Source organism: Protopterus annectens, chromosome 4.part0, assembly GCF_019279795.1.
Source record: "Protopterus annectens isolate FY-2018-M chromosome 4.part0, PAN1.0, whole genome shotgun sequence".
In the NCBI taxonomy this organism is placed as follows: domain Eukaryota; kingdom Metazoa; phylum Chordata; order Ceratodontiformes; family Protopteridae; genus Protopterus; species Protopterus annectens.
In genome coordinates, this window is record NC_056733.1 from 533,026,980 (window position 1) to 533,054,184 (window position 27,205).

Sequence of the window (27,205 nt, forward strand, 5' to 3'; positions counted from 1 at the left end):
CTGTACTTCTCCAACACTCTCAGAGCAAATGTTGAATCTGTAGTGCTCTTTCCTGGCATGAAACCATACTGCTGTTCACTAATCATCATGTCCCTTCTTAACCTAGCTTCCACTTTTCCCAACTTCATGCTGTGACTGATTAATTTAATCCCTCTGTAGTTACTACAGCTCTGCACGTCACCCTTATTCTTAAAAATCGGTACCAAAACACTTTTTCTCCATTCCTCAGGCATCCTCTCACTTTCTAAGATTTCATTAAACAATCTGGTTAAAAACTCCACTGCCATTTCACCTAAACACCTCCATGCTTCCACAGGTATGTCATCTGGGCCAACAGCCTTTCCATTCTTCATTCTCTTCATAGCTATCCTTACTTCCTCCTTGCTAAATCCATTGTACTTCATGATTCACTATCCCTACATTATTCAACCTTCTCTGCCTCTCATTCTCTTCATGCATCAACCCCTCAAAGTACACTTTCCATCTCCTCAACACACTCCTCACTTGTGAGTATGTTTCCCTCATTATCCTTTATCACCTTTACCTGCTGCCCATCTTTCCTTGCTCGGTCCGTCTGTCTAGCCAATCGGTACAGGTCCTTTTCTCCCTCCTTAGTGTCCAACCTTTCATACAGCTCTTCATATGCCTTATCCTTAGCCTTCGCCACCTATCTCTTTGCCATGCACCTCATCTCCTTATACTCCTGTCAATTTTCTTCATCTCTCTGACAATCCCACTTCTTCTTTGCCAACCTCTTTGCCTGTATACTCTTCTGTACTTCCTCATTTCACCACCATGTCTCCTTGTCATCCTTTCTCTGTCCTGATGTGATACCAAGCACCTTTCTAGCCATCTCCCCTCACTAGCTCTGCTGTAGTTACCCAGCTATTTGGTAACTCTTCACAGCCACCCAGTACCAGTCTTAACTCATCCCTGAACTCCACCTCACATTTACCCTTTTTCAATTTCCACCATTTGATCCTTGGTGCTGCCCTTACACTCCTCCTCCTCTTCTTCTTCTTGATCACCGTCATCCTATATATATATATATATACATATATATATATATATATATATATATATATATATATATATATATATATACATATATATGTATATACATGTGACTACACCTACACATGCAGATGTATGTACAGTATGATACATATGTAGGAGGTGCACACAATATGGAAAAGCCACTATGCCTTCAGTTAACACCTGAACAACTGGACACTGTATGGGCCACCCATACAAATGACATTCGTTGCCTGCAACATATACCCACAGGAGAGGTCATAGGGAAAACGCCATATACAGGTCTGCAGAAATGTAATACCTTTCATTGTGTACTATTACAGTTCTATATGCCATGTCATATAGCTGTTCAGACACTGACATCCATATATACAGAGGAATGCAACTGTGAACCAGTTATACTACTACAGTAATCTGGAAAGGTTCACAACGGTTGATGTCCAGGCCAAGCCCTTTGATTCATACAATAGTGAGGAGAGACTGTGCCACAGGATACCAAATGATCAACAGTATGTAATGCAGGTGTATAGTTCAGCAACCTCTATCTAAACTCTGTACAACATAAGTAGGTGGTACAGACGTCATGTGATCAAATGGGTTGTAACTGCTACATATAAGGCATAACTGACACCATCACATGCACACTGACAAACAGAACAGTCTGTATGGCAGGAAGCGGTAGGCTTGCATTAACCCAGAATATGTAAGTAATATAAATATAGGTGAAGTATACAGTACTGTACATCCAGATACCTTAAGGCAGCTCACCCCTGATACCCCCACATATTTTAACAGCCTAAGTCATTTATGGTGCTCCCCCCTGACTCATTAATACAGGGCCGCATACCACTGTTACATACACTGGCCTCTGGAGTGCATAAGAGCAAACATGTATTGTGTAGGTGATGCCCACACATATATGGCCCCAGCCCCACTGTATGTGTGAGGGATACAACAGGCGTGGACTGCTGGCTGTAATGGCAGTATAATGTACTCACAGCCCACTATGGAACAACTGCCTACAGCATGTCATATATGCAAACCTGATATGTAGGTGGAGAACAGAGGTTGGGACACAGGCACACATGTGGAGAACTGTTGCCATACATTAAGCAGGTTGCTGGTGTTACAGGATAGTCTGCAACATTCCCTTAGTCAGGGTATTGAGGTCAGAAACAGAAATGGATGTAGCCATGTACTGATAGCACTCAACATACATACTGCCAGTGACATATCTGACACAGGACCTGTGTGCTGGACAGACAACACATGATAGGCACGCCTCTGGCCACCAAGAGGATAGGCCCACAGTTGTGAGCTATGCAGACAGACTGCATTCCATGGTATAGTTGTTTGTACACACACACACACAAAGTGTAACACCAGTGCTATACAAAGCATAACACAACTCTACTCACACTCTGTCTGTAGTTCCTGAACTTCCTACGGATATGTAGCTGCCCTGAGTGTGCAGGCTCTCCTGTAAGAGGTAGTGCTACCTGCTGTGTCTCTAACACTGATGCCCACACACAAGTAGGATGTCCATCACACAGGAAATGTAAAGCAACTACGCCCACATGATGTAGGTATTTATAGTGGGTGGTTGTCATGACAGTGGTAACTGGGAGTACTACACATGTGTAATCATATATATATATATATATATATATATATATATATATATATATATATATATATATATATATATATATATATGGTTATCTGGATAATTATATATACATATACGCCCACCATATGTCCTGGACATGGAGCGTAGCCCTACCCCAGCCCCTATAGTCCCAAAGTTGTAGTGCAAGGGGATGTCAGGTATGTATACCAAGAATATTAGTACACTGTTGCTTCTGTCATTGGGATTGTCTTCACAGACATGGTGTTTGTGGAAGGTCACATCTGCTTCTAACATGTGTGCCATTGGATACTGACAGCCATCCTAAGGAAATCATTGTAATGTACCGCTGCTAGCATGTAATGGCCCTGTGGACTGCAGCAGAGATATCGGTCAATATATGTGGAAATTCTGACAGACTCTGCACACTCCAGAGGTACACACATAAGCCCTTAGTGCACATGTGTAACATGCCTGCCAATATGGATGTAGACAGCCATGTAGATGGGTATAACACATAATGACTGTTATACATTTGCCACCAGGAGTTATGCATTCACACACTCCTGTCTGGCCTGACACATAATGACTGCTGGTGCAGGGGTGCCATGGCCACATACTACCCACTAGATGTTGACATACATCTGTACAGCATCCCACTGCTCTGTCTGATGTACATGACTTTTAAGGGAGGCATGGCAGCAGTACATCTGGCAAGTATCTGTACATGACATCTCACTGGGTAAGTACACTAAGCTGCTAGGCATGTAACAATGCACTGTGCAGGCTACAGGTGGACTGGCTCAACACTGGCCTACATCCCCTATGGGGGAATGCACATGTACCTGCATATATAGCAGGCTCCACAGGCATATCACAGCACAGGGTAAGATACACCTGTGTGAAAGTGCAAAACCACATCCAATGTGAACACAGCCACAGCCTTATATGGTAAGCTAGCATAATATTCCAGTATATGGACAATCTGTTCTACACCATCCTCATATGTGCTATTCACAGAATGACCCTACATATACTGGGCTGCTACACAGTTTGGTCTGATGGCTGTCTGTGGTATGGGTCATGTGTGTGTATGGTCGTATGAACATGTACGTCAATACGGTACCATGCAGTGGGGCAGCATGTAACATCAGATAGGAGGGGTGCTAGAACAATGACATCTACCAGTCTGTACACAGGCTCAAGTACTTATTAACAATACACACACTGCCGACATTCACCATACGTACACAGACCTCAGTACTGTACAATCATCCACAGAATGTCCAGGTTATGTCATGAAATAATAACTCCTACTGTACATAACATGTGTAGCAGTCTGATATATCACTGGCTTGTTATCAGATATAATGACACTAATTATGGTGTATGGCACATATGCACCACTTCATGCATGACATATGTACAAAGGCTGACAGAGGTGTGGCTGGAAGCACATACACAGGGCCAATATTGACATGTTGCTGTGATACCCTCATACATTTACTGTTGTAACAGGGTTTGTTGCAACATATGTCCTATGAAGGATATGAAGTCAGTAACTGTCACGGCCTTCACCATCTACAGACTGCAATCCTCACACTACCTTCTGCAGTCCACAGATAGATTCTCTGTGGCTAACACATGAAACCAAACGCACAACACTGGCCAGTCTGCAGATGACCCTGCAGATGAAGATTCCTCATAAACATGGAAGTGACATGGCAGGTATTGCAACATGTATGGCAGTCATATCCAGACAAACACTGTTAAACCAACATTATTCCATATGCATTATAGCAGCACTTGTAGTCTGTAGTCAGGTCAGGCACATCCCTCTCCTGTTTAGCCCTCTTTACACAGTGTATGTTGTTAGAGGGAAATCCCCAATCCATCTGAGATGCTGTTTGCCAAACAACAGATCTAGTTCCTGCTCACAGTAAATGAAAAGGGCCAACACCACCATGATATTCCTAGGTATTGGAGTGTTTTTCCATGCAATTGGCTATGGGAATGTTACCACATGCAATCAGCGAGGGGAGGGCTGCAATTCATGTAGAGGCCATCAGCTGATCATGATAATCACTTAAAATACACATGCTGCTGCCTAAGCAAAGCAGGTGTGGGTCTCCACATCCACCAGAGAGGGAGGAGAGGCAGACAGAGGCAAATACCTGTCAGGGAGGGGTGGGAGAGTAAAACTGTATTATGTTTGTGTCACACACCTACCAGCACAGGGTATCAAACCCCCGACAACTATGTAGTGCTATCACAGTTAGATGCAGTTATTGGATGCACTACATGGGTTACCTGTTGTGGAGCACTCAGAACATATATGTGATGGTGAGTGACATCTGCAACAGGGATACGGTACATATAAGGTAGGTGACGTACACGTTCCTGTCTGCATGAACAGGTGCCAGCGTCAGCACAGCCAGAGTCTCACAGGGATGCACACACATTGACACGCTTGGCAGGGCCAGGAGTACAACTCATCAGTAGTGGGATTGCTAGAATACATCACTGTGCAGCTATCAAATGCATCACATGGGTCATATGGAGTTCGTAAGGGCAAAGATTATAAGGAGGTGTCAGACATTAGACAGCATGCTTCAGTATGCCCATGGGGGGTTGTAGTGAGTGTGGATGTGGTCATACGCACTATACAACACACACACAAACAATCTGGGTGTCAGTACTGACATGCATGGGTGCATGTCTGCACGGGTGTGGGGTGATCAACTGAGCCAACAGGCTATACAAGGGTAGGTGATGGGTATACCTTGGCATCAGGCCACATGTCAAAGGTCTGTATTGTGGCTCAGGGCTGTAGTTTCTGCATTTGCCCACACAGGTGGGTATTGTATCCCCATCCAGTCACCTGGGTGACTATTGTGTGTGGCCAATGCTGTGCTTTGCCTACCATGTATGTGTACCTTAGACATGGATGGTGTCTAGGATGTGCACACCTCCCACATGCATGTACAGTGACATGTGGAGCTGTACCTGGGGTGTCTGGCCCATGTTGTGAACACGGATTATCATCAGATATGCCAGTCTTGCCCACCTGTGGCAGGAACTGGTAATGGGCAGCAGGTTTACCCTGCACCTACATTGATAGCATGTTAACAGCATTCCCTTGTGTCAGTGGCATCTGTCCATACAGGGCATGTTGTCAGGCATGGTATGTCCATTGAGGGTCACATGTGAAAGCACCACAGATGGTGCAGGTGTCCATTGGGGAACATGGGGGAGGTGCACTGTTTGCATGTACATGCATATTGGACAGATGGGCAGGGTGACATGTCCTTTGTAGCCCACTGCTATCACTCCATAGTCACTATCGGTGGTCAATATGCAGTGTACTACACACATATTGGCTGTTGCCTAGGCATGTGTGTGTATGAGACATGGGTAGAGAGTGTGATCTGGGTAATACTGGGGTTGCTAACTGTCATTGCCTGGCCTTGATGTCACATGTATGGGTATGGCTTTGCATGTGTTATCCCAGTATGGTTGACATTGTGATATGTAGTAGGGCCACCATATAAGAAATATGCAAAACCCACTCTACATTGGCCAAGGGTGTCACACACTCACAAACACCTCCACACAGGATACAAGTTACAAACACACACACACACACACACACACACACACACACACACACACACACACACACACACACACACACATGTGTTATGTTTTGGAGTAGAACCCCTACTTAACTAGTTTAGTACACTACACAGTTATAGTACAGGCCATGGACACTACTAGAGCATGCTTTCCCCAAAGCTGTATTTCACAATGAATGACATCAGCAGGATTATGAAATAAGGCATTTCAAATGTACTGCAAGTGAGTAACCTAAAATGCATTTCTCCCTACACAGACAGAGAGACACACTCAAAACATCCGCAACTGACATGTGTGGGTATAGAACCCCTGATTGAGATCTATCTCATACTACAGCATAGAGCTGTTATAGGACACACCATGGAGATTGCTCAAGAACTCTTTCCCCAAAGGTGTATTTCACAATGGATGACATCAGCAGGATTACCAAAGTAGGGCATTTCAAATGTACTGCGAGTGAATAGCCTAAAATGTATTGCTCCCTACACAGACAGTGAGATGCACTCAGAATATCCACGACTGACATGTGTGGGTATAGAACCCCTGACTGAGATCTATCTCATATTACAGTATAGAGCTGTTATAAGACGCACCATGAGGATTACTAGTGAGCTTTTTCCCCAAAGTTGTATTTCACAATGGACGGCATCAGCAAGATTACCAAAGTAGGGCATTTCAAATGTACTGCGAGTGAGCAGCCTAAAATGCACTGCTCCTTACACAGACAGTGAGACACACTCAAAGCATCCACAATTGACATGGGTGGGTATAGAACTCCTGACTGAGGTCTATATCACATGACAGTATGAAGCCATTATAGGATGCACCATAGAGATTACTAGAAAATGCCTTCCCAAAAGGTGTATTTCACAATGGATGACATCAGCAGGATTACCAAAGGAGGGCATTTCAAGTGTACTACGTGTGAGCAGCCTAAAATGCACTGGTCCTTACACAGGCAGTGAGACACACTCAAAGCATCCCCAACTGACATGTGCAGGTATAGAACCTCTGACTGAAGTCTATAGCACATGACACCATTGAGTTGTTACAGAACGCACCATGAAGATTACTAGAAAATGTCTTCCCCAAAGGTGTATGATGACATCAGCAGGATTACCAAAGTAGGGCATTTCAAATGCACTGTGAGTAAGCAGCCTAAAATGTATTGCTCCCTACACAGACAGTGAGACACACTCAAAGCATCCCCAACTGACATGTGTGGGTATAGAATTCCTGACTGAGGTCTATATCACCCTACAGTATGGAGCTGTTATAGGACATACCACAGGGATTATTAGAGAACTCCTTCCCCAAAGGTGTATTTCACAATGGATGACATCAACAGGATTACCAAAGTAGGGCATTTCAAATGTACTGCGTGTGAGTAACCTAAAATGCATTGCTCACTACACAGACAGTGAGCCACACGCAAAACATCCACAACTGTCATATGTGGGTATAGAGCCCCTGACTAGGGTCTATATCACTCTACAGCATAGAGCTGTTATAGGACGCACCATGGGGATTACTAATGATTGTCTTCCCCAAAGGTGTATTTCACAATGGATGACATCAGCAGGATTACCAAAGTATGGCATTTCAAATGTACTGCGAGTGAGTAGCCTAAAATGTCTTGCTCCCTACACAGACAGTGCGACACACTCACAACTGCCATGTGTGGATATAGAACTCCTCACCGATGTCTATATCACACAACAACATGGAGCTGTTACGGGACGCACCACAAGGATTACTAGAAAATGCTTGCCCCAAAAGTGTATTTCACAATGGATGACATCAACAGGATTACCAAAGTAGGGCATTTGGAATGTATTGCATGTGACTAGCCTCTAATGCATTGTTCCATACACATACAGTGGAACACACACACACAAAAACATCCAGAACTGCCACACTCTAACTGTACGCAGTTACTGGATGTGCTACAGCGCTTACTGGCCTACAACCATCCCAGAAGTGTATTTCTAGGTTGGTGACATCAGCAGCCTTGGCAAAGTTGAGTATATGAATTGTAAGGAGTGTGAGTACCCTAAAATGTATTGTTCTCTACACAGTCAGAGACACACACAGTTGACATGTCTGGGGTTAGAACACCTACCTAACTACTTTATCACACTACAGCCGTATGCAGCTACAGGACACACTACAAAGATTAGTGGATTTTGCCCTTCCCAGAGGTGTATTTCTAGGTTGGTGACATCAGCAGCCCTGGCAAAGTTGAGTATATGAATTGTAAGGAGTGTGAGTACCCTAAAAAGAAGTGCTCTCTACACAATCAGTAACAGACAGACACACACACACTTGCCTTGTCTGGGGTTAGAACACCAAGCAAACTAATTTATCACACTCTGGCTGTATGCAGTTACCAGATGCACTACAGAGATTACTGGCCTACAACCTTCCCAGAGGTGTATTTCTAGGTTGGTGACATTAGCAGCCTTGGCAAAGTTGAGTATATGAATTGTAAGGAGTGTGAGTAGCCTAAAAAGCATTATTCTCTACACAGTCAGACACACACACAAACACACTCACAGTTGCTAATTCTGGGGTTAGAACTCCTACCTAACTAGTTTATCACACTATAGCAGTACACAGTTTTGGGACACACCACAGAGATTAGTGGGCTTCTGCTCTCCCAAGGGTGTATTTCACATTGGATAACATCAGCAGGCTTGTCATAGTAGGGCTATGGGGTGGGCGGTATGTGCATGGGCCAGAACCCATTCATCTAGGGGTTGACATGCCACATGCGGACACACACGGGGTCATATGTCACAGGTACGTGTATGCAGTTACTACATGACTACTTCCTTGTATAGTCATGTTGCACAGCTGGCACATGCACCACATAGTCTGTAATGCTGACAGATACTAGTGGCTATTATCTGCAGTGGGTGACATCTGCACCTCATGTGTTTGGGGTTCTTTGGCTGTGTGCTGGGTGGGACAGGGCTGGATGGCTCCTTGTCATGGTCACCCTCTTCCACACATCTATCTCCGTCTGCCTTTGGCTTATTATAGTGTGTTGTCCTTACATATATGTCTGTATTCCTATCCATTGTCTGTGCAAGACAGGAGTGGTGCATACTGACATGTGTCTGCACTAAGAACTGCGACTGCCAGATATGTCTAGTCCACTGGTGTTTGCAGACATGGCCTTCATGTGTTTAAGTGTGTGAGCATGCCCAGTATGGCCATGTGTATTGCATGTGTGGATCAAGTCTAAGTAGTGTGTACTGCGGTGCTGACCTTTGTGTTGTACACCGATAGGTAGCATGATGTGTCTGCAGGGTATCTATTGGTCAGTTGGCATTTACTGTTGCTACATTTCTGCATAGCAGGGGGGGACACTTGACCATTTCTACATTTCTACACAGGTTTGGGGGGGGCATACCTGACTGTTACTATATTTCTATGTCAGATGGAGGGATTGCACACCTGACTATTTCTACACAGGAGTGAGGGGTACACCTGACTGTTACAATAAGTCTACATAGGATGGAGGGCCACACCTGACACTTGTACACATTTGCTAGGACTGTAATGGTATGTCAGGTACTCCATTTCAGTCTGTAGTCTTACCTATTGTGCTGGCTAGAGGCATACCAGTGTACTGCAGATCTTAGCTTTTAATTACCTACATATTAGTTTCTGACTTCCTAGCCTTCACAACTGACATCCAACTGCCTGGCCTGCTGTAGTCTGTTTGTGTAGGCCTGGGGGCTGGGGGGGGGTTACCCATAGGCCTCATTCAGAGGCCATAGTAAAGCATTTGTTTGCATTTGTCTACACCTGTCCTGCTGGCTGTGACTGTTGTTGGGTATGTGACCCCCCCCCAAACTGGCATGTGTGAGTCATTTACCTTGTGCGTATCCCAGTATTGAGGGTGGTGCTGCAGAGCTGCCTATGGTGGATGCACATAGTACACTCCCTATACAAGGTTGAGCACAGGTAGTGTCATGTTTGGCATCCCTTTTACTGTATGTGTGAGTCAAAGAGAGGTGTCATTCCCTGGGTCCCTACCATGTCAGTGCATGTGCCATGTGTTGCCTCTTTGCCAAGGACAGGGCATACAGGGCATGCCTCCTTTTGCCTACTGGGGCAGGCTCAGGTTGTTCCTCCTCCGAGTCACTCTGTGCCTGTGCAGGCCTTGGCAATGGTGGGGGGCTGTGTGGCCCCTGCCCCATGCTGTTCCTGATGCAGCTGTTTCTGCAGGATCATATTGTGTAGCATGGCACATACAAGGACAATTTGGGTGCATGTATTTGGTGAGTACTGCAAGGCTCCACCAGATGTGTCCAGGCACTGGAACCATGACTTCAGCATCCCAAACACATGCTCTATTATGATTCTTGTTTGTGCATTTGCCTTATTATGGAGTTCTTGTTAGGGTGTGTGTGCATTTCTGATGAGTGTCATCAGCCACGGCTCCAGTGCATATCCAGCATCCACCATTAGGTGACCATGTGGGATGTCCCCATTGGCAAATCTCTGGTACAGCTGAATCAGATGCCTGCTGTGGGAATCGTCAAAGCTTCCAGGGCAGCCAGCACACACATTCATTATTATGCCCTGGCATCGCACACGACCTGACAGTTGATGGAGGGGAAGCCCTTACGGTTGATGTAGACCCTACCCCGCTCACTGGGTGGTGCTTTGATGCATATGTGCGTGCAGTCTATTGCACCCACTACCTCAGGTTATTCTGCTATTTGGTAAAAGAGACACATATTGCTGGCCAATGCCTCACGGGTGTTGGGGATATATACATGCTCACTGACATGTGCTGATATGGCATCCAGGAACTGGTGGAGTACCCTGGATGCTGATGCCTGTGAAATCCCCATCATATCCCCAGGTGGCCTTTGGAAGGTACTTGTAGCTAGTATTCATAGGCCTACACATACCTTGGTATCCACTGGGATGGGTTCCCTTTGTTAGTTCTGTGTGTGAGGCGTGGCCGGCACAGCTCAACAATTTGCTGTAGAAGGTCCCTGTCCACCCTATAGCACTCCGCTATCTCCAGCTCATGTAGCCCTTGGTAGGTTACCCTGGGTCTGTACACTCTTCTCCATCTCCTCACTGCGGGTTGGTCGGCAGCATTTACATCCTCACCACCCTCAGCCTCTTGCACATGCTGGTGTATGATAGCAAAAGTAGCCCCTAACATTTTTTGTTTTGCTTTCGTTTTGTAAAATTTCCCTGTTTGTATACACCAGTGATGCAGAGTTTTTGGGAAAAAACAAGGGAGAAAGGTGTTTGCATAGTTTATCGTGGTGTGCTGAGCTGGTCTGCTGCCTGTGTAATTGGCTGATTCTGATACATTTCACCTGCCAGCTAAGCTAGTTCTTCTTGATTACCTTCCTACTGCTGTTTTCCCTTCTCATTGCCTTCCTATTTAAGGCCAGGGGTGCGCTGCACAAACAGAGTGCTCAAATGTGCACAGAGCTGCTATTTCCTGGTTTACTTTTTTTTTTCTTTAAAATCCAGTGCATGGCACACACACCCACTTAAGCTTTGTAAAGAGTGCTAGGCAGGTTTATACACACCCCCTAGCTTAGCTATGCTAAGCTAGGAGCAATCCTGAGCCACAGGGCTCCAATCCGCTTACAGTATGCCTGATACACACCCCCATGATGTCACCTATATCGTAGTCTTGCACCCAGCCATTCATACTCTTACACTCTTGGGACCTGCCTCACATACTGGGGAACACTGGGATTAACTATTTTTCCCCTCATTTGCATAGGATTGCCTGCTAATGCATAGTTACATGTCTCACACTGAGCCTCCCCTCTTGGCAACCATTACTCACTGGCCAGGTTGTCTTCTGCCTGCCATTGACTTGCATGGCAGAATACTGATTTTAGTTAGAATGCTCATTTTAGGTTTATTTTATTATCCCCGATCCCATTTGTGCGCTGCTGCCCTATGCTTAAACAGCCGAGATTGGCGAAAAAAAAAGTTTTTTTTTAATTTTTTTTATTGTTTGCAATGCCAATGGCCTTATACCTGGCCATTGGCATGCTTCCTCAATGATATGCAGCCTTTATTTGGAGCTGTCATAGCTCCGTTTCAGATTTTGTAGAAATGTACTCGGTTACTAACCGAGTACATTTCTGCAGATAGCACTTGCCTTGCACAGACTATTGCAAGCTTCCTGGATTGCAAAATCACCTCATTTGCATGAATTTCTCCTGCAAATGAGGTGATTTCCACACCAGGGCTTTGTCCGTGCATGATTAGTGCAGGAGCTCTCATGCACGCCCCTACAGGCTGTTCCTGGATTGCACGGCAGACATATTGCCTGCTAGAGCTCCTGCATTAATCATTCAAGCTGTGCAGAGCATAGAGAATCCTGGGGTGATGTTCTGTTACTACAATGAGGGAAGAATACATGACAATGGCAGATAGCAGGGCAGATTGTTTTTGGTGAAACTACTGCCAGAATAAACTGTAGTTATGTAGTTAACATAACATTTCTGTTCACTTATTTATTTACATCTGTGAGTGGCAGGAATAGCAAACTTTTAGTTATGTACTCACCATAACTTCAGATGTTTGGGATCCATCTCGCCTACATTCTGACTGATGGGTTCGGAGTCGATCCCTCGGCTCCGACTCGGCACGCTTATGCCAAAGTGCGAAGTCTCTTATTGGCTGAGCTTACTATATCCCAGGATGCACCACTACCAGTCCCCCAGATCTAGTTTGTCCGCATACATGCACACATGCACGCACTGATTATATAACATCGTCAGATGAAACAAGATAAAACAGTAGAACTCAAACCGCTCAATCTCTTCTGATCTCCAAGGCAGGGGAAGGAGGGTAGGTAGATGGATCCCAAACATCTGAAGTTATGGTGAGTACATAACTAAAAGATGTTATGTGATCCTATCTCACATTCTGACTGATGGGACAGCCCCTAGCACCTGAATCTTGGGTGGCTCACTGGAAAACACTCCTGAGTACCGTGGAACCAAATGATGCTCGCCTTTAGATGCCACATCCAATTTATAGTGGGAAATGAAAGTGTGATTTGACCAAGTAGCCGCAGCACAAATCTCCGATATAGCAAGTTTGGAATGAAAGGCTATAGAAGTTGCCATAGCTCTGGTAGAGTGAGCTTTGATAGATGTAAGTTGCTTATTCAAGAAGAATAAGCCTGAGTTATACAATCTCTAATCCATTTGGAGATAGTAGCTTTTGTAATGGTTTTACCCAATTTATTGTCTGAGAAGGACACAAACAATTGGTCTGACCTACTTAAATTGCTGAGTCCTGTCTAAATAGAAGCGTAATTGCCTGTGAACATCCAATTTATGGAGAGTGTATTCTGCATCATTGGAGAATTTTGGGAAGAAAACTGGTAGCTCTAGAGATTGTTGAAGACAGAGATTAGAACAGACCTTTGGGACAAAGGATGGATTAGGCCTAAGTGATACTCTATCCTTGTGGAAAATCAAGTACGGTGGTTTAATAGATAGGGCTTGAAGCTCTGAGACTCTTCTTGCAGAAGTAATTGCAACTAAGAAGGCAGTTTTCCAAGACAGATATTTTAACTCACATGTAGCAGCAGGTCGGAAGGAAGGGAAGATGTTAATGCACGAAGCACCAAATCAAGATCCCACGGAGGCGCAGGATGAAAACTGGGGTCTTAACAGGCCCACTTAATTTAATAAAAGTCTTGCATATCTGCTGCTCATCAATGGAGGATCCATAGATTCGTGGAATTTAGAGATAGCCAGTTGTACTTTAATAGTAGAGACAGAAGATCCTTGATTAAACAGGGATGTTAAAATTTCAAAACTTCCGATCGGAGCAGTGATAGGGTCTAAGCTCCTGAGTTGAGCTCCAGATAGCAAACCTCTTCCACTTACTGAGGTACAATTTGTTAGTGGTGGGTTTGTGGCTGAAGATAAAATGTGAATAACTTCCTGGTCTAATGTATGACTTCTGACTAAAGTCGGAAGTGGAGGAGCCAGGCTGTCAACTTCAAGGGGACTGATGCTGTTGTCCCGACTGATGGATTAGCAGATCCGAGTTAGATCTAACGCCCAAGGATCGCCCACCGCATGTTTCTTCAGGTAGGGAAACCATACCTGACGAGGCCAGTATGGAGCAATCAGTATCATTGTGGACCCCAATTGAGAAGCTTTTGAATGACTTTGGAGAGAAGTGGTATCGGAGGAAAGGCATAAAGTAGCCCTGTTGGCCAAGGTTGTGCTAGAGCATCCATAGCTGCTTCCCTGATGTGGGGTCAAGGAGAAGAACCTTGCACTTCAGGTTTAGTGGTGTTGCAAATAGATCGCAGCACGCTCCCCATCTCCTGAAAACCTGAGCTGCTATTGTTTCGCTTAGGGACCACTGCGGAGGAGAGAGAATTGTCCTGCTCAATTTGTCTGCCAATATATTTGATTTCCTGTGGGTCGCTGCCAAGAAGCGGTTGGTAGCTACAGCCCATTCCCATACCCTCATGGCCTCTGCAAAGGGGTAAGATCTGGTCCCTCCTTGTTTGTTCAGATACCAGACCACCGACATGTTGTCTGTGCGGATGGCGATGATGCCCTGAGGAAGAAAGTTGTGTAAGGCCTGTAGGATAGAAGTACAGCCCTCATCTCCAACACATTGATGTGGAGAAGAGCTTAGATCTGGAAGCCAGGAGCTCCTGAACTAACCTGCCCAGACAATGCCCCCACCCTATCTGGGAGGCATCTGTCGTCAGGGTAACCACTGGAGAGGGAATAAAGGGCCTTGATTTAGATTGGATGTCTGAAGCCACCAGCGAAGGTCCACATGATGTTTCCGTAATCATGATGTGATGATTGAGGGAAGATCCTGAAAGGACCATTGAGTTGACAATAGCCACTGAAGAATCCTCATGTGCAATCTTGCCAGAGGAACTAAAAGAACCACCTAAAACTTGAGAGACCATCCCTGGCTGGGCTTTTGATCTTGAAATCAGAGCTTGAACTTGGCCCCAGACTTTGACCAAGTGAATGTAATCCCCAGGGTAGCACCCAGGGAGATGGTGGCTTTGAGGTTGTCCATTAGTAGATGCCTGGTGGTGGCAGTCAGGAGCCACTCGTCCAGATAGGGAAACACTTGGAATCCAAGACTTCTCAGGTGAGCACTACTGCCAAACACGGTGAACACCCTGGGGGCTGTGGTGAGCAAGGGCAAAATTGGTAATGACTGACTCCCAGGCTGAAGCAGATACCTCCTGGATGTATCGGTATGTGATAATAGGCGCCCTTGAGGTCTATGGAGCACATCCAAACATCCTTCTCCAACAATGGGAGAATGGATTGTAACGTGACCATTCGAATTTGATTTCGTGGACGGATTGGTTCAGTCTGCTGAGATCCAATATTGGTCTCAGGTCCCCTGTCTTTTGGCACTAAAAGAACCTGGAGTAATCGATCCGATCTGGTCTGTGGGGACCGTTGGATGATTTTCTAGCAGCTTTAAAGCTTCTGTGGCTGCAATTTCCTTGACTGGGTGGTCCGGGATTTTTGGACGGTGGTGGTGAGTATGTGAATGGATGGTGTAACCTCCGCAATGATCCGGCACCCATCTGTCCTGAGTGATTGACTCCCAGGCTTTTAGGTGCTTGGCAACGACACCCGACTGGCTCCGGAGCAGCACAGCCGGGCAATCCCTCATGATGTGTGGGAGGCTGAAGAGCCACCAAAGGACTCATGGTCTCCAGAATTGGGGGTTCTCTGCCGCCTGGGACGCTCCCAGAAAAGCCCTCTGCCTCTGGGGGGAATCTTCCTGCTGTTGAGGAAAACTATTTCGGAACCACATCTTCCCCTCCTTGGCCTTGGGATAAGGCTGAAAGGGAGTGGAATAACGGGCACCTATGGCAGATAAAGTTTTTCCCTCTTGCTCACAGCGGGGTGTCTTTAACCTTGGGTCCAAACAAAGAGGACCCATCAAAGGCGCCGAAGGAAGACTTGAAGGCCTCCAACTGACAAGCGAGCCAGGCTTGTCTCCTCAGAGCCACGCCTGTGCCTGCCGCTTACCATAGGAAATGAGCCTCATGGACGAGTTAGAAATTGACATAAGGATAGCCAACTGAGAGCTAACCGACTGGGCTAGCTGCTCAGGTAGGTTACCCGAGAGGAATCTGACAGCCCTTGACCAGATCCCTCTGAAGCCTGGTAAAATGTGCCAAATAATTCAGAGACCTTAAGTAAAGGCGCTGAAGTCAGGGTGCGCTTGCACCTGTCCATGCTCCTAGACTCCTTATTAGGAGGATGGACGGACGTTGAAGCCTCTGCCACGCCCTGTTGTGTAGCAGATGCCACCATGGCATCTACAGCCACGCCTTTAGTGAGGAACTTCGGGTGGGGCAGACAAAAATTTATTAGGACGAAGGGACTGGTTCCACGGTATCTGGATGTCCCACGCCACAAACTAAATCCAGAAGCTCGTCAAGGGGAGACAAGGCGGAGGGCTGAGCCCCAAAGGCCTTGAGGAGCACTGACTCATCAGCAGAGGGGGTTTGGATATCCAGCCGCCTCGTTGTTTGAGGATCTCTAAGATGTCTGCAAATGAGACATCATCCGAGGACGACAGGGGACCCTCCGCATCATCAAGATCAGTGTCCGATGTAATAGACTCGGGGAGTCACGTGCACCTCGTGCTTTCTCTTCCCTCGGGGTTCCTCCAAGACAACTAAGAACCCTCAGGAGGGAACCCCAATGGGGTAACCTCAGGCCCAGGGGCTCCGCTGCCTACGGACAGGGAACTGCCAAAGACTCAGTCTCCACACCCAGGGAAGGTGCAGAGATGGCGAAGACTTGGCCAAGGCACTCCTCATAGCCCTGAAAGCCGGACCCCAGAATCCTGGGAGTGTCCAGTCTCCGAGCCATGATAGCAGACAATCCGCACCGAGAGGGAGGCTCGGAACCGAAAGCATAGGTCCCAAACATCACCCCGGGTCCAGCCAAGAAGTCCGTGTACCAAACTCGACCTCGGGTCTGGTTGAGTAAGGGGTCGAGCCGACCCTAAGATCTCCACTGCAGAGGAGGAACAGCCATGGGATGGGCTATCGGCTCCAAAGCCAACTGGGTCGAAGCCCAAACAAATTTTTGAAAGACTGGGGACTGGAACAGTCTTTGGAGCACCCTGTCTATATCCGAATCCGACATCCTCGAGGACAGAGGATACTGAACGGGTTCTCCAACGGCCCCAAAGGACTAGGGGACCGCCCGAGGCGACTCGATTATCGGCGCCGAGGGAATACCCACAGTAGATTCCATCGTAGTCGAGGAGGACTTCGGCCGAGGAGGAAATGTCTGAGCCGGCAGCCCAGACCAGTGGAGCCGCTCGATGCCCCAGCCATCGAGGAGTCGAGACTGGTGGCATCGAGGCAAAGTCCTTGGAGGAGAAGCCTGCCTATGTCTTTGGCGCCGGATCTGACGGACTGGTCGGAGCCGGCCTTCTTCTTTTGGTTGGAGAAGGAGAGGATGCTAGAGCTTCTTGAAGGAGGGTTTGATTAAGCCTTTAAGAATAAGCTTATTTTTCCCTGGACCCTAGAGGAAAAGCGTGACACACGCTGCATGACTCCTGTAAATGTTTTGTACCCAAACAATAAACACAGAGAGAGTGGTCATCTGTGATTGACATTTTAAAATTACATTTGGTGCATTTTTTGAAGCCCGAAGGCCTAGGATTTTGAGACATTATGACCAAAAATGCAGTAAGAACACACAATCCAAATTTAACTTTACTTAACTGACTCTACAAAAAATCAGTTTAGAACTGCCGGTTTAACAATCTGAACAACAAGAAAACTCAAGGGGATCTAAAATCCCAAAAGTTTGAGAGGGGTTAACTGACTGGGAAAGGCCCTACAGATAAAGGAGGCCTGAAATCAGCAACAACACCCAATCACTCAACAAGTTTCCACCAAAACTTCAATCACTACACAAAGCACAGAGCCGTTAAAACAGCTTTTATGACAGGAAAAAACAATTTTCTGACAGAAAAAGTAAGTAAAATTTACTACTCAGCTCAGCCAGCTCGAGACCACGTCTTCGCTAGTTAGCGGCAAACGAGATCTGGGGGACTGGTAGTGGTGCATCCTGGGATATAGTAAGCTCAGCCAATAAGAGACTTGGCTTTGGCTTAAAAGCCAGGTGAATGGAGCCGAGGAACCCATCAGTCAGAATGTAGGCGAGATAGGATCACATAACATCCAATGGTTTATATTTTAACAGCAGATGTCATCTAAGCAGTACTGTGACAAGTGTCTGATTGTAGCCTCTTTTCCCTCTTTCTCTATTTCTGTATAGGACTGATTGAAAATAAGGGATCAAGGCAAAGACATGATAACTTTACCCATGAGGAAAATCATGCACTCGTGGCAGCACTTAGGACATATAGGAAACTTCATTATGGTAAAGGGGGCCCAGAAAAGATTAGAAAAACAAAACATGGAACCAAATAGTTTTTGAAATGAATGCAGTCGGAGGCAGAAACAGATCACTGGCACAGTGCAAGAAAAGGGCAAATTATATGGAAGCATCTGCTAGAAGCAAGGCCTGACGGAATGCAGTTTCCAGGACCATGGTGGTGGTGGGGATACTTCTCAGCTGTACAGATTTTTTCAGAATGTCCAGATTTTTGACTTGTATTTTTGGCCCATTTTTCACAAAATTGTGGGTTTCTAGGAAATCATTGGCAAATCATTGAAGATTTAAGTCAGAAAATAATGACAGGTATTTTGTGTTTCAGACTTCATACCCTTCAGAAAATTCAAGCTGATGCAAAACCTGTTATTCTATCTACTGTTCTAAGTTTTTAAGAGCTATATTTAAATTTATTTCCTATTTTGAGCCCCCTCCCATATTTATGGCTTTGTCCAGATTTCTTGCACTAAGAGAGGTATGGAGGTGGCTGATCCAAATCTGTTTAAGTTAACACCAGATGATAAATGCCTTCTGTCTATCCATGGGTATAACTATGGCACAGAAGACAGTGCAGCAGCATTTACATTCTTCAGCTCATTAAGGTTTGTTTAAAATGTGGGCCTTTTATAGTCAAAATCGAATTGTGACAGACTGGTGCAATTAAATATGTTACAAATCATTATTATTAGGTGAGCCTTGTACATCAGCAACTAACAAAAATGAAAGTAGAGTGCATGGTAAGTGTCCCAGTCCCCCTTGTAAGCATACTATGCCATATGCTGTTGCATTGTTATTAATGTTTTGTAATGATTTCTTTTGCAGAGTTAACATCAGAAACAAACAGCTCAATTGTATCAGTAAACATGTTTGAAGTCAGCAACAAATAAATACATAAATCAGCAGTTGTACCTGGTACCATCTGGTCATCATTAGACAAAGTGGGACTTGAAATGGGAGCAGCATGGGTCACTTCACCACCAGACCAGTGTATGATCATATTATGCAGAATGCAATACAGAGTACACATCCTGCATGCAGTAGCTGGGCATATTGAAGGGCACCCCTACCTAATCTAGGCACTTGAAATGGCTCTTCAGGAGGCCAAACACTCTCTCAATGACAATAAGGGTCTGGAACAGGGATGTGTTATATGTCCATCCAACAGCTCCTGAAGGAGTTTTCATTGGGGTTATGAGCCATGGCATGCAACAATACAGTTTAGCATAAATATCTACTTTAACAACATAAACAAAGAAATTCATCTTATCAACAAGATGATCACTGGGCATCCTACCATGTAGGAAGAGGTGGGAGAGTGAGCTAGTTTGTTAGATATGGGAATCAAGTGCACTGCCAGGAAGATGAACAGAGATGTTGGTGATGCATCCCATACATCGCACACTACACGGCCGTTGATGGAATAGTTGTCCTTCTTATTGCGGTACCACTCCCCCTGTGGACCAGGAGGGGCCCTAATTGCAGTGTGGATGCAATCTATCGCACCGCATTCTTCACAGAAATGTGCCAGTCCATAATATGCATGCACAGTCCTGGGTTGGTCCTGAGGTGACACTGGGAAATAGATGCACTGATCCACATGTGCCAAGAGTACATCCAGGAACTGCTTCAGTATCCTTAAGGCAGAATCCTGTGAGATCCCCATCTTGTCCCCAGCTTGTCTCTGGAAGGCCTCTGTAGCAAGTATAGTGAGATCTACACATATTTTGATGTCCACAGGAATAGGAAATCCATGCATTCCTCAAGTGCCGCTATGGTATCAAACATGCCCACTAAGATCCTTATAATGTCCCTTTCCAGTCTAAACCTATCAAGGATTTCTTAATTATCAAAGTTATAATGAGTAATACTTTGTTTATATTTTTGCTTTTCTTGGTGCTGTTGCTCCTCCCTCTTTCTTCTATTTTGTCAGTGTCACCAACAGCCAAAAGATATATGAGCAAAACAGAAGATAAAAAGTCGAAATAATTCTGTTTAAAGCTCTTTGCTCACTCAATACATTTCCTGATTCTTACTGTAGGTTATACTTATTAAGTATAGATATATAAGTGTCTGCATGCACATGCACGTGCACACACATGCACCCACACACACACACACACACACACACACACACACACACACACACACACACACACACACACACACACACACACTTACTGTCTGTCTGTTTTTATTATATACAGTTATAACACTTACTGTCTGTCTGTTTTTATTATATACAGTTATAAACACAGTCATATCTGTTGGGCACCACTAAGTACTGAAAAGTAGGACACAGAGAAACCATGTAAAGCCCTTCTGCCCACATCATGAATTATTTACACAGGGAGATCTCTGAAGAAAGAATCTTGTCTCATTAAACCAGAATCTGTCAGATCAAGGTTTAAGGGCAGTTCCACTGCTCAGCATATAGCGTTTCCCATGACTGCTGCTACCATCAAGCTGGAATGAATAGGAATTTAAGTTGCACTGGTAAGTAAGTGACATCTGTATTATTGGCAGGTGGAAGAAGAATAATTAAACTTTAAACTGCATCCACTTTAATTTCTGTTTCAAGTAATCTGTCTTTTAGATTAAGCTGTATTAGTATGTTTGAGTAGTTTAAAACTGAAATATCAAAGACTTCAGTCAGACTTATGACCGCAGCAGCCATATCTGCTTGTTACATACTTTGCATGTAGAAGCTAATGCTGAAAAAAATATAGAGTTATGGGATTCAGATTAAAACATTGCATAAGACTTTTGCATTGCAATATAAGGACAAGAGAGTGTGAAAATTGCCAACTTTGATTTGTCTAAATATTAGTTTTTTCATTTGTTTTCTAAAGCTCTTAACATTGCTTATCATTTGTTCCATGCAACCTGTGGCATTTTATTTTATAACTTTTGCAGTTTCTAATTATAAATATCAAATGCCATGTTACACTAATGCTTCCCTAAAACTGCTTGTGATATTCATTAGTTGTCCCATAGAACTTCCATAAAAAGGAACAATTGTCATAATGTAAATAATAGAAGATCAGCTGCATGGATTCCAAGGCAATTTAAACCATCTATGGATGTTGCAGGGTTACTACTCCATTGGTACACTATATGTATACATCTGTAGCTCTGGTAATGTCAGTTTAGAAATGGAGTTAGGGCCGTATGGATGGTTGGCTGGATGTGAGGTGTGGAGTGAGCCCTCGAGGCATCTCTCCACTTTGATGGACAGAAATAAAGGAAGAGGAGTAGGCAGGTGTATGCTATAAACCCCTGTGGAGACTTAGCTTATGTGGCAGCTCTGCAAGAATCAAAGCTGCAGCAGGTTGAGCTAGTCTGAATGTATGAAAATATGCAGGTGATATTGAGACACTCAATGCATGTCACGGTCAGTTCCTATTAGAAGTGTGAGCCTCATGTTTTCAGATTCTGCATATTTGAAAAATAAAGTGATTACCAAGGGGAATGCGGTTAATACTGGAACTTGCTGTAATGTCCTTAAAGCATTTTGTGGCACTTTCAGACATGGAAAGTTGTGTCCTCCCACCACATCATACACATCTTGCAGTAAAGAAAGTAGCTCAGAGCACCACAATCTCAGACTCAATATATAGCCACATGATATGCACTGTCAGTCTCTTGAGCCTCAGTTTCAAAAGGATACCAGCATGCTCTATGGGGCACAGCAATGAAGAAAACATCCCAACATTGGTGAAATATGCTTCCTTGTACTACATGGTCTGATATGCTTTCTGCTGAAGTGGCAAGTTGATCATTTCAGGACAATGTAACTCATGCCCCTGGCAACAGGTCATACCAGGCTACCTAAGACAACAGGCTTATTGGTGGGTGCTGGTGGTGCATGGAGTCTGGCAGGCAAGTATGAGAATGTCAAGACAAAACATAATTGAAAAACTCAGTTCTGATTGTCTTTTTTATATTAGTACTTCAAGAAAGTTCAGTTTTCTGAAAACAAAACTATTAGCTGTAGATTGGAGTGCACTCAGTTTCCCTCAGATCTATATTACTCTCATCTCTTCTCCATTGTAATGCTGTTAATACCAACAGTAGTTCACTGTAGGACTCCAGCACATGCCTCTAATGTTTATTTATGGCCCTTCTCATATTATAGTAAGTAGGAGGAATGCTTATGTTTACTGAAATGTAATACCAGACTATCAGACAAATGCAAATAAATGTAAATAAATTAACAAATGAAAATAAATAAATTAATCTCCTTCACAGTTATTTTGGGTCTGTATGGTCTGAGCAAAGGAAGGATTGTATACTTGTCTCTGTTCTCTTTGCCAGACATGACTGGCAGGACACAGCACATCCTGACATGTGGACAGTTACTTGCAGCCTCCCAGTACTCCTGGAATTGAGGTACCCCCCTTGATTGTGTGGTGCTGGTGATGACTGGTTTCCAGTGCAATATGGGAAGTGCATATATGAGCTTTGGTTGGTGTTCCTCAAATACTAGTATTTCACATCTGTGTAAATATTTGGTCTCTGTGTTTTATTAGGAGTTTTTCTGCTTTGTCTAATGGCTTTCTTTTCATTGTGAGAGAAGCAAATTTACTTTTACTCATCTTACCAAAATCTTGGTATGTAGAACTAGGTAGTAACTGGGTTTCATGAATATCTGATTACATAATAGCCTTAAGAGATAAAGCTAGATGATTGAAGAATAAGGCCTTTTTGAAGGACTTTAATATTTGCAAATGGATATTACAGGAGAGATAAAGTAAAAATAACGTGCTAGATGCGTTGAAGAAGAACAAGTAACCAGAATAAACAGCACCAAAAATGAAGACATCAGAATTTTACTTGATGAAAGAGCTTAACCATTGACTGGACTTATTGTGGAATAAAGATTTTAGAGGGATTTGCGACCATTGTCTTCGTTTTTGGTGCTGTTTATTCTGGTTTCATATTACAGGAGAAATAGGTCTGATGAGGAGCCATTCTGTATTAGTCAGAAAGATTTACCATGTCACTATTTATTTATATAATTGTTAACCATGTTGGTGGACTGATAAAATACCATTTTCTTCCATGAGTTGGGCCAAAAAGCATAGAACAATACAAATCATGGAATGCATACATAAAATATATTTAATGTATTTAATGCCTGATACACAGTTATGCTACAGTTGGTACAGAGATTTAATAACATGTTGCAAACATATGCAAAGTAAAATAAAAAACAGGAAAACAAAAGGTTGCTATATATACAATATAAAAGCATGCAATATATTGGTACACATACACCATTTAGGTTTATGATTAGGGTTATGATTAGGGTTTGATTAGGGTTATGAATTGTTAACAGGCTGCATCCTGTGGTACAGAGTTTGAATCCTTCAGCCTTCATGTGCCCCCTGTGTGGCCTTCAGAAACTGACTTAAACAAATAGTGAGTGCTTTTGGGGAATTGGGAAAACTGGGTATGGCTTTGCAATGGTCTCCTTGACTGAATGCCTAGTAACTATCTATGAAACTAGGTAATCTATTCAACATCAACACATATAAGAGTACATCAATAGCTCAGAAATGCTAACAACCTTATGAGCCAATGGAGATTTTTTTTTGTTCATTGCTCCAGAAGCCAGTCTACTTGTAAGTATTAAATGAGTGCTGTAAAATATTTGTATGTAAGGTATTCTAGATTTGCTTGTTTGATTTACTGAAGAAGTACATTCCAGGATGTTGCTAGACCAAAGGAAGACCTGGTAAGGGTATCAGTAAGGGAAGGGGTAAGGGTCATGATAACGGTAAGGGTAAAAGTATTGGCAAGTGTAGGGTAGGGTAAGGGTAATGGCAAGGTTAATGGTAAGGGTAAGGGTCATGGTAAGGGTAAGGGTAATGGTATGGTTAGGGATAAGGGTAATGGTAAGGGTAAAGGTAATGGTAATAGTAAGGGTAATAGTAAGGGTAAGGGTAGAGGTAATGGCAAGGGTAGGGTAAGGGTAATGGTAAGGTTAATAGTAAGGGTAAGGGTAATGATAAGGGTGAGGGTAATGGCAAGGGTAGGGGTAAGGGTAATGATAAGGTTAAGAGTAATGGTAGTAAGGGTAATGGTAAGGGTAAAGGCAAGGGTAAGAGTACCTTGCTTGTTAAGGTGAAGTGAAAGAGGATACTGGAAGGGCTTGACTTCCACTAGTTTTACAAGAGAAGAGCAGCACACATATGAAGCAGCTTAAAGGTTAAGGAGTTTACTAACAGAGTGGTGCATGCTGTTGTGTGACAGCAACATGTTTTCTAATAGTGGAAATAGTAACAAACAACCACAGTTCCCATTTTACCACAAATAATTGCAATGATAACAACATACATAACAACAAAAATGTTTTTTGACAACAGGAACAAGGAGCTGTGTTTTTTCCCCATACTCCTCTGAACACTACAATGAATCACAAGATAACAACCAACGCATTACACATGAGTACTAGACAGAGGCAGAGAGGAACAGGAATACCAAGGGGAACACCTCACAGATACAATCTCTGCCAATGATCACATCCCCAGCTCTATTAACACCTATGAACAGGACCAGTTTCAGTACCCCAACCCATGGCTCGGCAGTGTTTAACTTACTAAAAGAGTGTTTTCCTCAGAGACAATATCACTAATTAATAAAGGCTTCACATGCATCCCATCCCAATGAGCCAACGTATCTAATTTACTTCTCGATCTCATACTCTATGTTAGGAAATTAAACTTAAAAATACTGTTGGAAAATCCTTCAGATGAGGACATCCCTCACACTGACGAGTTTCTTCCTTGTAAAAGAAGCTTTGTAATCTACAACTTAATAATACATTACATGCTTCCAAACTATTTGGGAGAGAGATTTATGTGAAATATGTTCTAATGGCTGTAACTATAAATGGTATAATCTCTCTCACTCAGAAAGACAAGCTCTTTCTGCTCTACAGTCAGACAGAAGTTTAAGGATAAGTGCACTGACAAGGGGACTGGCATAGTGCTCATGGCGCAATCAGATTACATTGAATTCCTAGAAACAGATTTAAGGAACTTTGAATATTACAAAAAAGTGAATTTAAAAGCCTCACACGTTTTCACAAAAGTAGATAAAACTATTAGATCCCTGCATTTGAAAGACTGCCTGTCTGAAGATGAAGTACATTTTTTATCAGTCCCTTACTGTTTTTTAGGTAAATTCTTCAGAAAACCTAAACTCCACAAAAACAGTGAAAAGCCACCCTTCAGACGTATTGTTTCCTCAAAAAGAACAAAATGGAGAAAGTAGCAGAATACCTTGGCTTTATTTTAAACCCAATCATACAGAAAACACAATTTTACTTAAAGGATTCCTGGGCATTCCTTGACTACTTACGTCAACATTCACCACTGCCATCAAATAGCTTACTCATAACACTGGATGTTGAGGCACTTTACATGAACATCCATCATACTGAAGGAATTAATTACCTCAGGTCTTTTTTGAAGAAATTCACTTCTTTCTCAAAGTCAAAAATCGACACCATTTGAAACCTTATCGAGGCAACTGTTTCCATTTCAATGGATCTGTGTTCCAACAAATCCGAGGTGTTGCTATGGGATTAAAGGTGGCCCCAGGCTTCACAAATTGAGTACTTTCAGAATGGTAAGAAAGTACCCTAACTCAACTACCAGGATTTCTTAACACCAGACTTTATAGGAGGTACATTGATGATGTGTTTTTTGTGTGGCAGGGAACAAAATGAGACCTACTCAACTTTATAGATTCCATGTCACAAAGCATTCCCTTCCTCAATTTTAAACTTTCAGCTTGTGCATCGCAAGTTCACTTTCTGGACATTACCCTAACTATGGATAATAATACTCAGTCCTGGGAGTATAATATTTACTGGAAAGACACTTTCTGAAATAATTACCTAGACTATAACAGTCCGCATCCACACTTTATGAAAGCGAGCATAGAGGCAAGTTTATACGGCTATCAACAATTATTAGCAGGGATGATGTTTTCAAAATGGAAACACATTTTTAATTACTTTATTTAAAGATAGAAACTACCCAGCAGAGCTGCTGCACACTACCTTCACAGATGTATCGCATTCTCGTTACACAAAATATTCACCGATAATTTCTCATGATTTAAATCCATTATCCAATCAACAAGCTACTCAAAACAAATCCTCTATTTGACCTTATCAGGTGGCTGAACAGAATCAAGCCCTTACCTATGATACCCTATCAACTTACAATATTAATGAAGATGGGCACACCAGACGTCAATTGATCAATCACTCTTTTGCTCAAAACCAAGCCTTCAATGTATCAATTCAAACATTTGAACAGAACCAAACCCCCATTTCAAGCACTCCATCATCTCAAGAACCGAATTGGGACAGAGACATTAGTTTTCCATTCCCTATTTGCAGGACTTATTGTCTCTCAGACAAGTGATACACATAAACTGGTCC